Raw genomic sequence first — 12,453 nt, 5'->3', positions numbered from 1 at the left:
CCCATGAGCAAACACTTGGCAACGGGGGGGGGGGGGGGGGGGGGGGGGGGGGGGGCGATCTGCCTCGACCGGTTGGGTTGAGAGAGGGAGAGAGAAAGACGATGAGAGAGAGAGAGAGGGAGAAAGAGAGCGAGAGCTTATATATGCAGATGCACGAGTATGTTTTCAAAAGATTAGCCTGTTGTCATTTCACAAAGCAGTGTCCTTCACAATGTTGCCTTCTGTTATTTTATGTTTTTACAAATATTTGTGCATGAAACAGAAACAGCACAAGCCACAGAACCTCATTTGTGGAATGAGAGCACAAGTTGCCCAATTTTTTTTAATTTCGATAAAAATGACTGGTATACTTTGTTACTCTGAGGGGGTGTAAACGCAGAATCATAAGCACCCACAGTGACATTTAGCAGAAATCTGGCAGTTCAAGGGGCAGCAGTGGGCAGCTTTGCCATATTGTAAACTGTGTACATATTGAAAGCTTATAAATAAAGCAGCAAACATTGCATTTTTTAAAACCCTCTCCTTGTTTTGCTGCATGTGAGCTGAGGTGTGGTTGATATGAATGTGACATCAGTCAATGTTATCTTACCTCCTGTTGTTTGCTTACATATCTGCCATTTTTTGTCAAACCTTAACATTTACCTCATGATTCCATGATTACTTGGCTCTTCCCATTGAATTACTAACTATCTGTGAATAAGACTCAATAAAATGCTAAGCAGAGTGAGAGGAACGCTCCAGAACATAACAGATAATAGCGTTTCCCCTGCGGCTACTCCCACGGAGACTATACAAAGAAACTACACAAAACAGACGTAATTAGCTCATAGCAGAAATAAGTTGATGCCATTGGAAGAGGCAGGGAAATGACGGCAAGACATCAAAAACTGCCACACAAGTCCCTACTTGTGGTCTTCAGTTTCATGAACATGGCACTGCCCCCATCTTCTTTTGTTTTTTTCTTCAGCCTTTCAGACACACATGCATGCAGACACACACAAACATTTCCCTTTCGCTTCGTCAGTTAGGTTAAGCCATGAGCCTTCCCAGAAATTTCTTCATAAGTTACTAATCATTAACTTCTGCACTTAGCAAAAAGACCAGAAGATAGAAACAAGAAACAGCCCTGCAAGGAGAGAACAAGCACTGGAGAGAAGCACCAACATCCTGAGGTCAGTTCCACTCAGATATAGCCTGGAGTTGCCTTTGTACATTATGTACATGCTAAAATGACAGCATGCATGTTTCATCCTGCTTGAAATCTGCTTTCATCTCATTGTTCTTCTTGTTACAGTGAAATGCAAAAGCGGCAACAATGGTTTTCCCAGCGCTGTATATACTCTGGCTTGTACCTGCATTGACTTTAGCGACAAAAGGTATCGCAAAGCTATTTCAATGAAGTTGAAGTGAACCGGGGACAATTCCAATAATGCAACATGCAATAATGTGATTATATCGATGACAATACTCTTTTCAATGTAAATACTTGTCCTCAACAGAGATGGTGACACTCAGAGTGACTCCAAGGATTACTGCAGAGTGTGGCAAACAGGTTTCCCTGCCATGCAACGTGTCCTCATCTACAAATGGACTATCAATCAAACACTTAGAGTGGTCCCACCACAAAACGTCTCGATGCTCTTTGAAGAGTGACGGAAATATTACGCAAAATATAAAAGCATCAGGTGACTTCCATTGCGAGTATGAAGAAGAACAATTGTCCCTTATCTTCCAAGAAGTGCAGCCACTCGACAGCGGAAAGTACATGTGCAAAGTTCGATCCAATAAAGGAGTGACCGAAAGATACACAGCATTGGAGTTACAAGGTCAGAGGCCATGTTTATTCTTATTTAAACTGGTTTACTTCCCTTTGGCTCAGTTCCTCAACTGCAGTACAGGCATGAGCATTTTATGAGGTTTCTGAATCATTAATTTGGTCCTTATGTCGGGTACAACTTATATGGATTATATATAGACAGACAGACACACACACGCACACTTGCATATATGTATGTATACATACATAGGCAAGTTAATGTTTTGTTCATCAGAACTAACCAAGCTGGTTCTCATTAAGAAGACTGTCATCTGCAAAAACCTGCAGAGCATCAGAACTAATTTCTTCAGTGTCCACGATTTTCAGCAGTGACCCGGTGGGTTTGTGTTTAAATTATCAATTAGAAAAAGTCACCAGGTCTGCATGAGTTGTTAATAAGTTGATTTGACTTAGCTGAAGTGTTTTTGCAGCGGTTAAATGTTTGAACTGGCCTATTTGCGGATCTCTCCTAATGAATTCAATATGCAGAAGAAAAGTATTTTAATGTTATAAGTAATCTGTAGAGCCTTAATAAATGTGATAAAGCCTTACAAAGTGAGTTTTAGAAATAAAAAATGAGTCTTGGCTTTCTCACTGAAATGTAGCCGAGACTTGTATATAGTGTTTTCACAACTGTGCCTTTGACTTAACATTAGAATTGAATGCACTGTTGTGCTTTTGGTGGTTTTACATGCTAAACAAGAGTGTGTCTATAATGTTTTGTACATCAAATTAATTGCCAAACTTTTATCTGTTTTTCCATTTAGAGTGTTGTCAAAATGTCACAGGCTTTTTCTCAAGTCATGGTCCTGTTTGCACTTTCCACAAAGTGTACCCAGACGGAGAGGTGCACTGGTTTCACGGATCTCAAAATCTCTCAGATGGGTCTATCAAGCACAACACAAGTAAGAGTGTGGATGCACACGGTTGGGTAACTGTCTACAGTACACTGGAGAGGAAAAATTCCAATGTGCCCTTCAGTTGTTTCTTGAAAGGCAGCAAATCTGGTAGATACATTGCCAGCACTGTGGTCAGGTATCCTGAATATCGCTTTGTAAACTCCCACACCAATGGAGTCAGATCACTGACGGCTATGACAAAACTTCATGTTATTTCAATCTTACTTGCTGTCATACTGAAACAACAGATTTGCTAAAGTAAATCCAAATCACAGACTGTCATAAAATATCAGGTTGAGCTGATTTTGACACTGATCATGAACAATAAAGAACACTGTGGTACTGACATTTATGTATTTTTTTAAATCCAGAGCAAAACACTCAGTTAAGTGATTCAACTTCCATGGTGCTAAAGTGTATTTTTCCAACTGACACAGATATAAAACAAACTGTTGAGAGGTGATAACAAATTACATTACATAAAATATGTTTTGTTTTAATTCATCCCAGATGAAAGGGATGAAAAGTAGATACATTTTCATAAAATTGCTAAAACTGAAGGAGTTCTACTCCTGTTATTCTCAGGAGTATATATTTACTCCTGAAAGAGTGTGTTGAAAATATCAGCAATATTAATGTGTGTCTACAAGACGTGTGTGTGTGTGTGTGAGAGAGAGCGAGAGAGAGATCATGAGCTCCATGTAAATAAAATGCAGTGAAGTTGTTGGAAAGACGCAGGAAATCTTGTTCAATGACTCCGGGGTTTGTGGATTGATGCTGCCCTCTGGTGACCAAGTTAAGATTAGCGAAACGTGAATGTGACTGTTGTACAACAACAACAACAACAACAAAAATTATCTGGAGTATTTTTAAAAGAATTTCAATAATGATGAAATTATGAAACATATGGTATACACACACACACACACACACACACACACACACAATCTTGCCTTTCTGTCTCACACTCTTAGTGTGTGTAGCAAGAGGACAAACTCAGCACTCTTATCTTTTTAACAGCTCAGTGCAGCCTCTATGGACATCTGAGAGCCTTTTCAAGTCAGATACACATCGCTAATGGTGTCACTAAATCTGAGCTTTTAGCACAACATTACTGCACCTGAAAGTCCACTGGGTAAATGACAAAAGAGTCACCTTCACTGACTCACACACACACACACACACACACACACACCCACACACACACACACACACACACACACACACACCAGTTCAGAAGGTATGAGAAGTGAAATATTGCTGAAGAGAATGCCAATCTCTAAAACATGTCATTTATTACCTTATGTGAAACTGCAAAAAAAATTAAAAAAAAATAAAAATACAAAATGAGTGCTCATAAACTCTTTATGTTATTGTATACTATTTATATTAAATCAAAGGGATTTTCTTAAGATGTAGCTGTTGATTTAGTACATTATGATGCAATGTGAACATTATTTACAAAAATGTTTTTGATTTACTTATGTCAAAGCTCTTTTTATTTAATTCAGCATTTAAAGCTTATCAATGAGTTTGTTTTTCGTGAAATTAGAAATTTCAATCATTGAGTTGTGACTAGACTGAAAATCTTCACAAGATCTAACAGCTTTTTGTGTCAGTTGTATTTATGAGTGGTTGTTAATTTTCACAATAAAAATCGTTTATTTTTAGTTTTCAGTTTTTAGAATGAGTGGAAATTCATTTGAAATATGTTAATAAAACAATTGGTGTTTGTAATTTTGTCTACAACACAAACAGACTGTTGTGTCATCATGTATGTTTGGGTCAAAGGTTCCAACTAAATGAATGAATGTAAACAAAAAAATAAGCCAGTGCATGCATTTGAATATAAAAAAAGATTAAACTGAGTTTGAGTTGCAAAAGCACTGCTTTCTAATATTACTGTAATTTCAAAAACCAATCAAGTTGGAGTGGATTCATTTTAAACTAATCAGGAGAATAATGTGTGAAAGCAAATGACAGAAAAGTAATAGAATAGAAATCGAAATAAAATAGATTTTTTTTAATAATGTATATTAATTTATAGTATAAAGTCAAAATGAAGCTGCACCTCTCTAGATGTGCTTGGAATTTCATTCTGGACCTTAAAAAATCAAGAAATAACTTACTTGTTGTTGTAGTTGAGCTTTTACTGATCTTACATGGCCCACATCAACAATTTTTACCGTTTTCATCAAACTGCATACAATTTTATTAGATTGATTAGACAGAATTGCTAAACCTCCACCTGCTGAAGAAGACCATGTCATGTGGTCAAAATCTCCAGAACATCTACTAAATGGAGCTTGGGGCATGATTGTTGGTAAATGGCACCTCAGTTTAAAATCAAAATATGCAGTAAAGTTTGCTTCCTGGAATCAGAGCAACTTGGTTTATACTTCTTACTTCAAAGATGACGTACTATGCCTCTGTGTACTAGTAACATCCACTTCAAACCACAAGAGGGACCAAGTTTCCCACTCATCACCTCAGACAAATAATGATCCCAAACTGCCTGTTGATGCTTAGCAGCAGGGTTCAAAAGGGCCAGTGAATGAACCCTAATAACCTTTTCACTGTGCAGCGAATGCTTTTCTTCGTTATGAATAATTGAACAGTGACTGTTGGTTTCCAGAAGGTATTTGGTTTATTTCATAACACATCCAGACCCACAAAGGTCACTCAAAACCAGACTCGAAAAAGGAAAACAAATGTATGGTAAATACAGTTCTCTTAGCAAACGTGCCTAAGGTTTTCTTTTGAATTTTTTTTTTTTTTTTTGTGCTCAGACTTTTCTGAAGGAAGGAAGTTCGTGTCCTGTTGTGCGTTTGCCTCTGTTACCTCAGGAAACATGGACCTGGTCTCTACAAGTGGCCCTGCTGCTTTGTTACATCACCTCTCTGTTTGAAATTTATGCTTCCCCAGCGAGTGTCTCATCTGGCCAAAGTACACTGAGGTGTGTGCATCTGTATGTCCGCACGCGTGTGTTTGTCTGTGTGCATGTATACAGGGGCTTCAGGTCAAGTTTCCATGGGAACTGAGAGGTATCTTACTGTGTGCCCCTGGCTTCATCTGCCTGTGTGTGTTTTCTGTGTGTGTGGCCAATTATCCCAGTGGGCTGTTATCTCCTCTCAGAGAGGTTTACATTATCACCCTAACAGCATGGAGGTCATTGGTCAGGTGAGTGGCCACAGCTGGTTATACAATACACAAGGGCAGAGGCTGGGGGGCGGGCAGGGGACAGATCGAAAGACAAGAGATAAGAAAATGACTGAGTGGCAAAGAGCAAGATAGGATGGATAGATTCGACAGAGAGCGTGGAGGATGGAGGAATGGGGGGATGGAAAGAGGAGATAAAAGCCAGGTTTTGTCAACAAGCAGCAGAGATTTACGTGAAGCGCTGACGGCCTGTTACCTAACACTACAGTAAACGGTAGTCGGCCCGGGGCTAATTGCTCCGAGAGCTGGAGCAGCACTGTTGCTAACATTTGCACACAAGTCTGTGCGTTTGCTTCCTAAATTTAGAATTTAAATTAGGAGCACACACACACACACACACACACACACACTGTAGGCATATTTAAGAAAATGGACTAATGTGTTTCACAGCAACAATATTTGCGTGTAAGCGGCAGCGCAGTAATTAAGAGCAAACTCAATACAGTTACTTCAGCAAAACCTGTGATGCCAGCTTCATGTGATGTACAGATTATGATGTGTGCTGGTGTAAGCAGTAATTTAAATGATCTATTATTGTTATCTGATGTGTCAGATTACACAGAGAAATCAATGTGACATGGTGATGCCAAAAAAGGATCACCTGAATGAAGCTGTCCTCTGCTTTATGGAGCTTCACAGTCCAGCTCCAACTGCCTCTGAACCAAAAAGCCTCAAATAGCCTCTTTGCACCACCTTCTCAGCTCCAAAAACCAGACACAATTAAAAGCAAGATGCACATAACTTACAATAAAGAGGGTCCTTTTGTTGTGATTATATCAATGATACATTAACATTGTAGCTGGAACAAATTTGAATATGGCATATTGGTGGGTAGTTCAACCGAAAACACTTCATCACATCAAGGTCCTAAAATAAATGGAGCATTTATCTATAAGTAAAAGAGAAGTACCCAAGTACATTACTCATGCAAATGTACTTAGTTCTTTTCCACTGAAAACAGCAACATAGATATTACAGCCTGCCTTTCCCCAAACTGCTCTACTTTATATTCCATATATATGCTTGTAGGTCACATAAAACAATGGCAGTTCAAACACTGAATGCTCCGTCACGTCTGTGTGCATGTTTCTATAAATATGCCCGCCAACATCACAGGAGGTTTAATTAAAGACACCATGCCACCTCCACATACTGAGCATGACAGTATATAGCAGCTCAGGGAGCATTGGTGACTCATGGCCAACGCTGCCAAAGTTGGATTTGTTTTGTATCATATTTTCATGAGGTCAATCTAATCCTTTTGTGTACATTAAGAGGCTGTTTTATGAAGAGCAATACATGAATAATCTAATGGGGTAACACAGCTGCACTTGCTTTCTTGTCTGCACTGAAAGGATGCGGTCTCAGAGATAAAAGAGGTGCGGATAGTCTGAATGAACAGAAGCTTCAGAGCTGGTGTTCTCTGAATGGAAGGTGAGACTGTTCATCTTCAGACGCTGCCTTTAGAAAGCCTGTCAACAAACAGCATCCTCAGAGTGCCCTCACAAGACACTAAAATATTGCAACGAGAATCCAGCCCGACAGCTGAGATGGACAAAAAAGTGTCAATTTCCCCACTGTTTTGCAGGCCAAGTGTAAAAGTTATTGAAAAGAGTTTGATTTCTTTCATGGTCACATGTGAAAGAGGTGACAGCGCTGGGGAAAAAAAGGGGGATCTGAAATTGTCAACAACATACAGGAGAGCGTCGGCACAAAAGATCCCTGATCTCATAAGGAGCATGTGTCCTTCATATTATCTGTTTAACCTTGAGGATTTGCTGTTTGAAGGATAATGCAAACCAAGCTGTTGTCATTGTAATGAAAGAGACCCCTTCACTGCAAGATAAGCAATAAAGTATTGAAAACAGAGAAATGGTTTCAACTGATTTTAATAGTGAACTGATTTTTTTTTTTTGTTTTGGTTTTTTGTTCATTCGGTTGGCTGTCTCTTTGTCAAAGTGGGGCCAACACACTAACATGGCACTCAAAAAAACAACAAATCAAAGCACCCTGACTTTTTTGAGAGTTAATTTTATAATGACTGATTCCTGTCTGTCCTACAGCTACTGCTGTGTTTATCCACAAACCCGCAAGTCACAGCAAACTTATTTACATACCAATATCAGAATTCTGACATAAAACATAACATAAACCAAATATACTCGAAAATGTCAGTGGATCAATTGTCATTATCCACATATTTCTTCAGCTAGAGATCACAGGTCCAAGTGGGGCCACAATCGATTCCGCTCAGCCAATACACATTAGCATTGTCCTGGAGACATTTACACACCTGCTACTCCTGCTGCGCCACATTCTTCCAGCAGGCTTGCATCTAGGATGTGGACGTTGTTCCTATCCAGTTCACTTTGTGTTGCACGTCATATTTAAAAATGTTTGAGATCACAGAAACGTAACTTAAAAAAGCACTGGCTCAACACACTAGACACGGAGCAGTGTTTTAAGGACTGAGGATCGCAGTTCCTGCCAATTTGAATAAAGAAATGTTTCAATCTACAGCAATGTTCATCAGGCACTGTCAGATCACCATTGCACAGCAGACACACACAAATGTATCACTCAGGTGACTGTGATCGACTGACCTCTGGCTGAAGCCAATCTGATCAGACCTGGACAACCCTGTGCGATCCTAACACACGGTAAGAACAACAACATTATGTATCTCAGCGTGAATCATATAACGCAGCTGCAAATTCTCATCTGTGTCAGTGCAGTGCAACATTTTTAATTTGCGAAGTAATAGTAATAAAAATAATTAGTAATAGTAATAATAATAATAATAATAATATAAGATACTGTACCTGGCTGTGGGTAGTAACAGCACTGTCCAGTCAGTCTTTGAGGGGATCGTTGCTGTGTCCTTGTTTATATAATTGCAACATGAGAGAAGCAAGAGGGGCCTGATTTTGTCCAAAGACAGGGATATTGGCTTAAGAGAAAGCCTCCAAAGCCCTGCTGGCATCTGTTTGCGTGGATTAAGTGATCCTGTCCTATGCTGGGGTGTTTGATCTAAAAATGGTCCATTTTTCCTTTGATGCTGTGAGCAAAGCCCAAATAAAGTGGCCATTTCAAGAGACCCAATACATTTCATGACTTCATATGAACCAATTTTCTTCACAAAATTAATTGCATGTCTCTGTATTTCCAGGATCCCACCTATGGCATATGCATAGCTTATCGATCCATTCTAAGTAATACAGAATCAATACCATGATTTATTTCTGTGTAATTGCATACAAATGTAATAAGTCAGGCTAATAAATGATTGCTGTTGTGTTGGTTGGAGTTTGAGGAGGTGGATTGGAAGAGAATAGACTGAGCCACACTTGAATCAAAATCTTTTTTTTTTTTTCTAATATGGATCAATAAAGCTCCATCTACTGTACTTGTTATGTAACACACCATCTCTGGGGGATTGCAATCTCTTCAAGCCCTTGCATGAATGGGCTTTTGATTATCAGGCACAAAAATGTCATCTCTGTCTCCCGGACACATATTTAACCTGTCAGGTCCAAGGAGAACAGGAAGAATTTTTTTTGCTAATTTGTGCTCATTCCCAGTGTTTCCCATCGATCTTTCTTCTCTTTTCTACATTAGTGGAAGGGGAGCGAGTCCAGAGGGGGCAAACCTGATAGCATTGGCTCATTGTGCTCACACAATTACACCCAGAAGGTCTAACTAGATACTAGATGACCTCAACAGCTTTAAAATCTGTTACACTGCTTCAGTTTCCTCACAGTGTGTGTGTCCGCTTAGCTGCAGTATGTAATCAAGCTTTTTATGTTACACCCGCCACCCAAGACAACCGAGCTGGCAAATCCCAGTTCCACATATTCACTCAACTCTAGTAACTGCTGGAAAGCTTTGAGAACCTGCTGCGCTTTCTATGAATTAATAAGGAGATTGCCATATCCATTATATCAAAGTGCCGTAGAGTTGTGCTAGTACAACACAAAGCTTTGAAGTGACCGAGGATGTAAGAGGAAAGAGAAGTCGAGTTGTTCGGTGACAGGGCCTAATGTGATTTCCAACTATGATGGAAAAAAGGGACAATTGGAGGATCCCCTTTGAAGAGCAGGGAACCTTAAATGGAAGTTGCTCGCGCTTCAAAGGGCATCATCCTCTGAAGACGATGGAGGCAGTCACTCTGATGCCATATGATGCCATATTTCACATAGCAGCAGAAAAAAAAAATCCTCCTCAAGACTTACAGTGATCCAACTTTGCTTTTACTTCTCAGCAGCAGAGTTCAGATACAGAAGAAGAGTCAGCAGACGCTATGACTTCTATCTTATTTCTCATTTCCCACATAATTACCTTTTCATTTGATGTACTTTGTGCACAATGGAGCAAATCTGAGTGCTAATTAGTTCTCACAGTTCTTTCTGATGTGATCATTTAATTCCTGTAAATGAAAACCTAATTGGTGAAAGATAGTCAGAAATCACAAACGAAATCGAATTCTACCTGCTCTGATCGCTCACAGATTCTGATTTCTTATCACCTGTAATGAAATATGTCTTTTTATATCTTTATATTGTTGTTCATCCTCAGTCAAAGGTTTAGTTGGATACTCTCAGACACCATCCAGTCATCAGATTACATTGTGAGGGAAGGTGTTTAAAAAACTGAGACTGGTAATCTGGAATAATCTGGAAGCCATTTATGAAAAACGAGTACCAGTTGTTGACCTGAACGTTCAATATCAGGTCTTCATTATTTCCAAACTGCTGAAACCTAGTGGGATTTGATTTTACAATTGATTGTTGTTTATTAATGTGCGGCTGCTTAAAATAATGATCTACATAGACATTAAACACGTGTCCGATTACTTTTTTAAAGAAATAGTACTAATAAAGTAGATTTCACTTGAGCTGATACAAATGAAGCAAAGCATAAGCAAATGTTAATGTTAAGCAGTGATACTTCAAAGAAGACGGCAGGCTACAGAAAATCTTCCTTGTAAGCATACACAAAGTAAACACACGCAGGGCATGTATGCCTTTAAGACAAACAGCAGAAGTACAAGCAAACAGATGAAGAAACACAGTATCCATAGTCATCCACACAGACATGTTAGCAGGAAGAAAATGTCTTTTCAGGTTGAACAAACAACCTGATTTCATTCAGAAGTCCTATTTTTTGGAGGAAGCTCACTGAAAACACACACACACACACATCAGCGACATTAAAACCAGTTCCCTGTTTTACTGCAGTCGACAGTGGTCGGAGTGCGTGAATGCCACAAACAATACACTTACTTTACACATAGTTACCACACAGAATACAAATGCACAACTCTACACACATGAATCTGGAGGAAGTGTTCAATCATGGCAGTCAGCTACCAAATATGGCACAGACACAATCAGAGACTTGTGGGCAATTTCATCCAAACAGGATGCGACAAGAGTTACAGTTCATTCCCCCATTTTGTTTTTGTACACAAGATCCTCTGTATGCAACTAAATAGGTCATTGAGCAGAATGATGTGCTGGGATTACATTCACGCCCTGCAACAGGTCATGAGTCACAGATTCAAATTTGACACCCATACACAGAGGAAAACAGGACACTGCAGTATTGAGTGAAATATATGTGCATATCTTAAAGCGTCAGGGTTTTTGGTTCATATGGAGCATCTCACAGTTGCTGCAGATTCGTTGGCTGCACATCCATGAAGCAAATCTCTCATTCCACCATATCCCAAAGCTGCTCTGTTGGACTGATATCTGATAACTGCACAGGCCATATGAGTACAGAAAACTCACTGTCATGCTCAACAGAGTGTCTATTTGACACTCAGAGTGTCAGAGTGATTATTTGACTTTTGTGATATGCCGTGTTATCCTGCCAGAGGGAGCCATCAGATGATGGTATACTGTGGTCATGAAGGGATGGGCGCGGTCAGCAACACAGCTCAGGTAGGCTGCAGCATTCTCTCAACCCTTACCATACTCACTTGGTAAGGGTTCCAAATTTTCCCCACATCATGACAAAACCACCACTTTCCTGAACAAGGCAGAATGTATTCATTTCACTCCGATGCCACAGCAGAAATCAGACCAGGTAACATTTTTCTAATCTTCTATTCAAATTACTATGAACCTGTGAGTTATCTGTTCTGTTTTCTGTCCTATTTCTGCAGCACATCTGCTTCAAAGTTTAAGTATTGTGCGTTCAGGGATGTTCTTCTGCAAACCTCAGCTGTTTGAGTTATTTTTGTCTTTCTATCAGTTCTATCAATACTGTGATTGGCTATTTAAATTTAAGGGAAGTTGGACAGATACCTAATAAAAGTGTGCATACATAAACTGTAAGTGGAAATTTTTGTGTTATAATTTGTATAAAAAAAAAATGTTATAATAAACAGAACCAAATGCAAACTTGCAGCAGGAGGCCAAAACAAATACGTCACTGCTAATATAGAATACAGTGCAAAAAAAATATTTAAAAAATCCATAGATGAAGCTGTATATTCATAAAATATTACTTTTA

The 12,453-nt window shown here is 39.2% G+C and overlaps 1 long non-coding RNA gene across 1 annotated transcript; it reads left to right on the top strand.

The window, feature by feature from the left end:
• Nucleotides 1-986: 986 nt before the first annotated feature.
• LOC115047339 (uncharacterized) lies at nt 987-4,392 on the top strand. The gene is made up of 4 exons (XR_003841008.1): nt 987-1,172; nt 1,295-1,376; nt 1,500-1,826; nt 2,584-4,392. It is a non-coding gene; the product is annotated as an uncharacterized LOC115047339 (long non-coding RNA).
• Nucleotides 4,393-12,453: the final 8,061 nt, after the last annotated feature.

Source organism: Echeneis naucrates, chromosome 1, assembly GCF_900963305.1.
Source record: "Echeneis naucrates chromosome 1, fEcheNa1.1, whole genome shotgun sequence".
Lineage (NCBI taxonomy): Eukaryota > Metazoa > Chordata > Actinopteri > Carangiformes > Echeneidae > Echeneis > Echeneis naucrates.
Note: the sequence above shows the minus strand (reverse complement) of the source record. Positions and strands in the feature narration are given on the sequence as shown.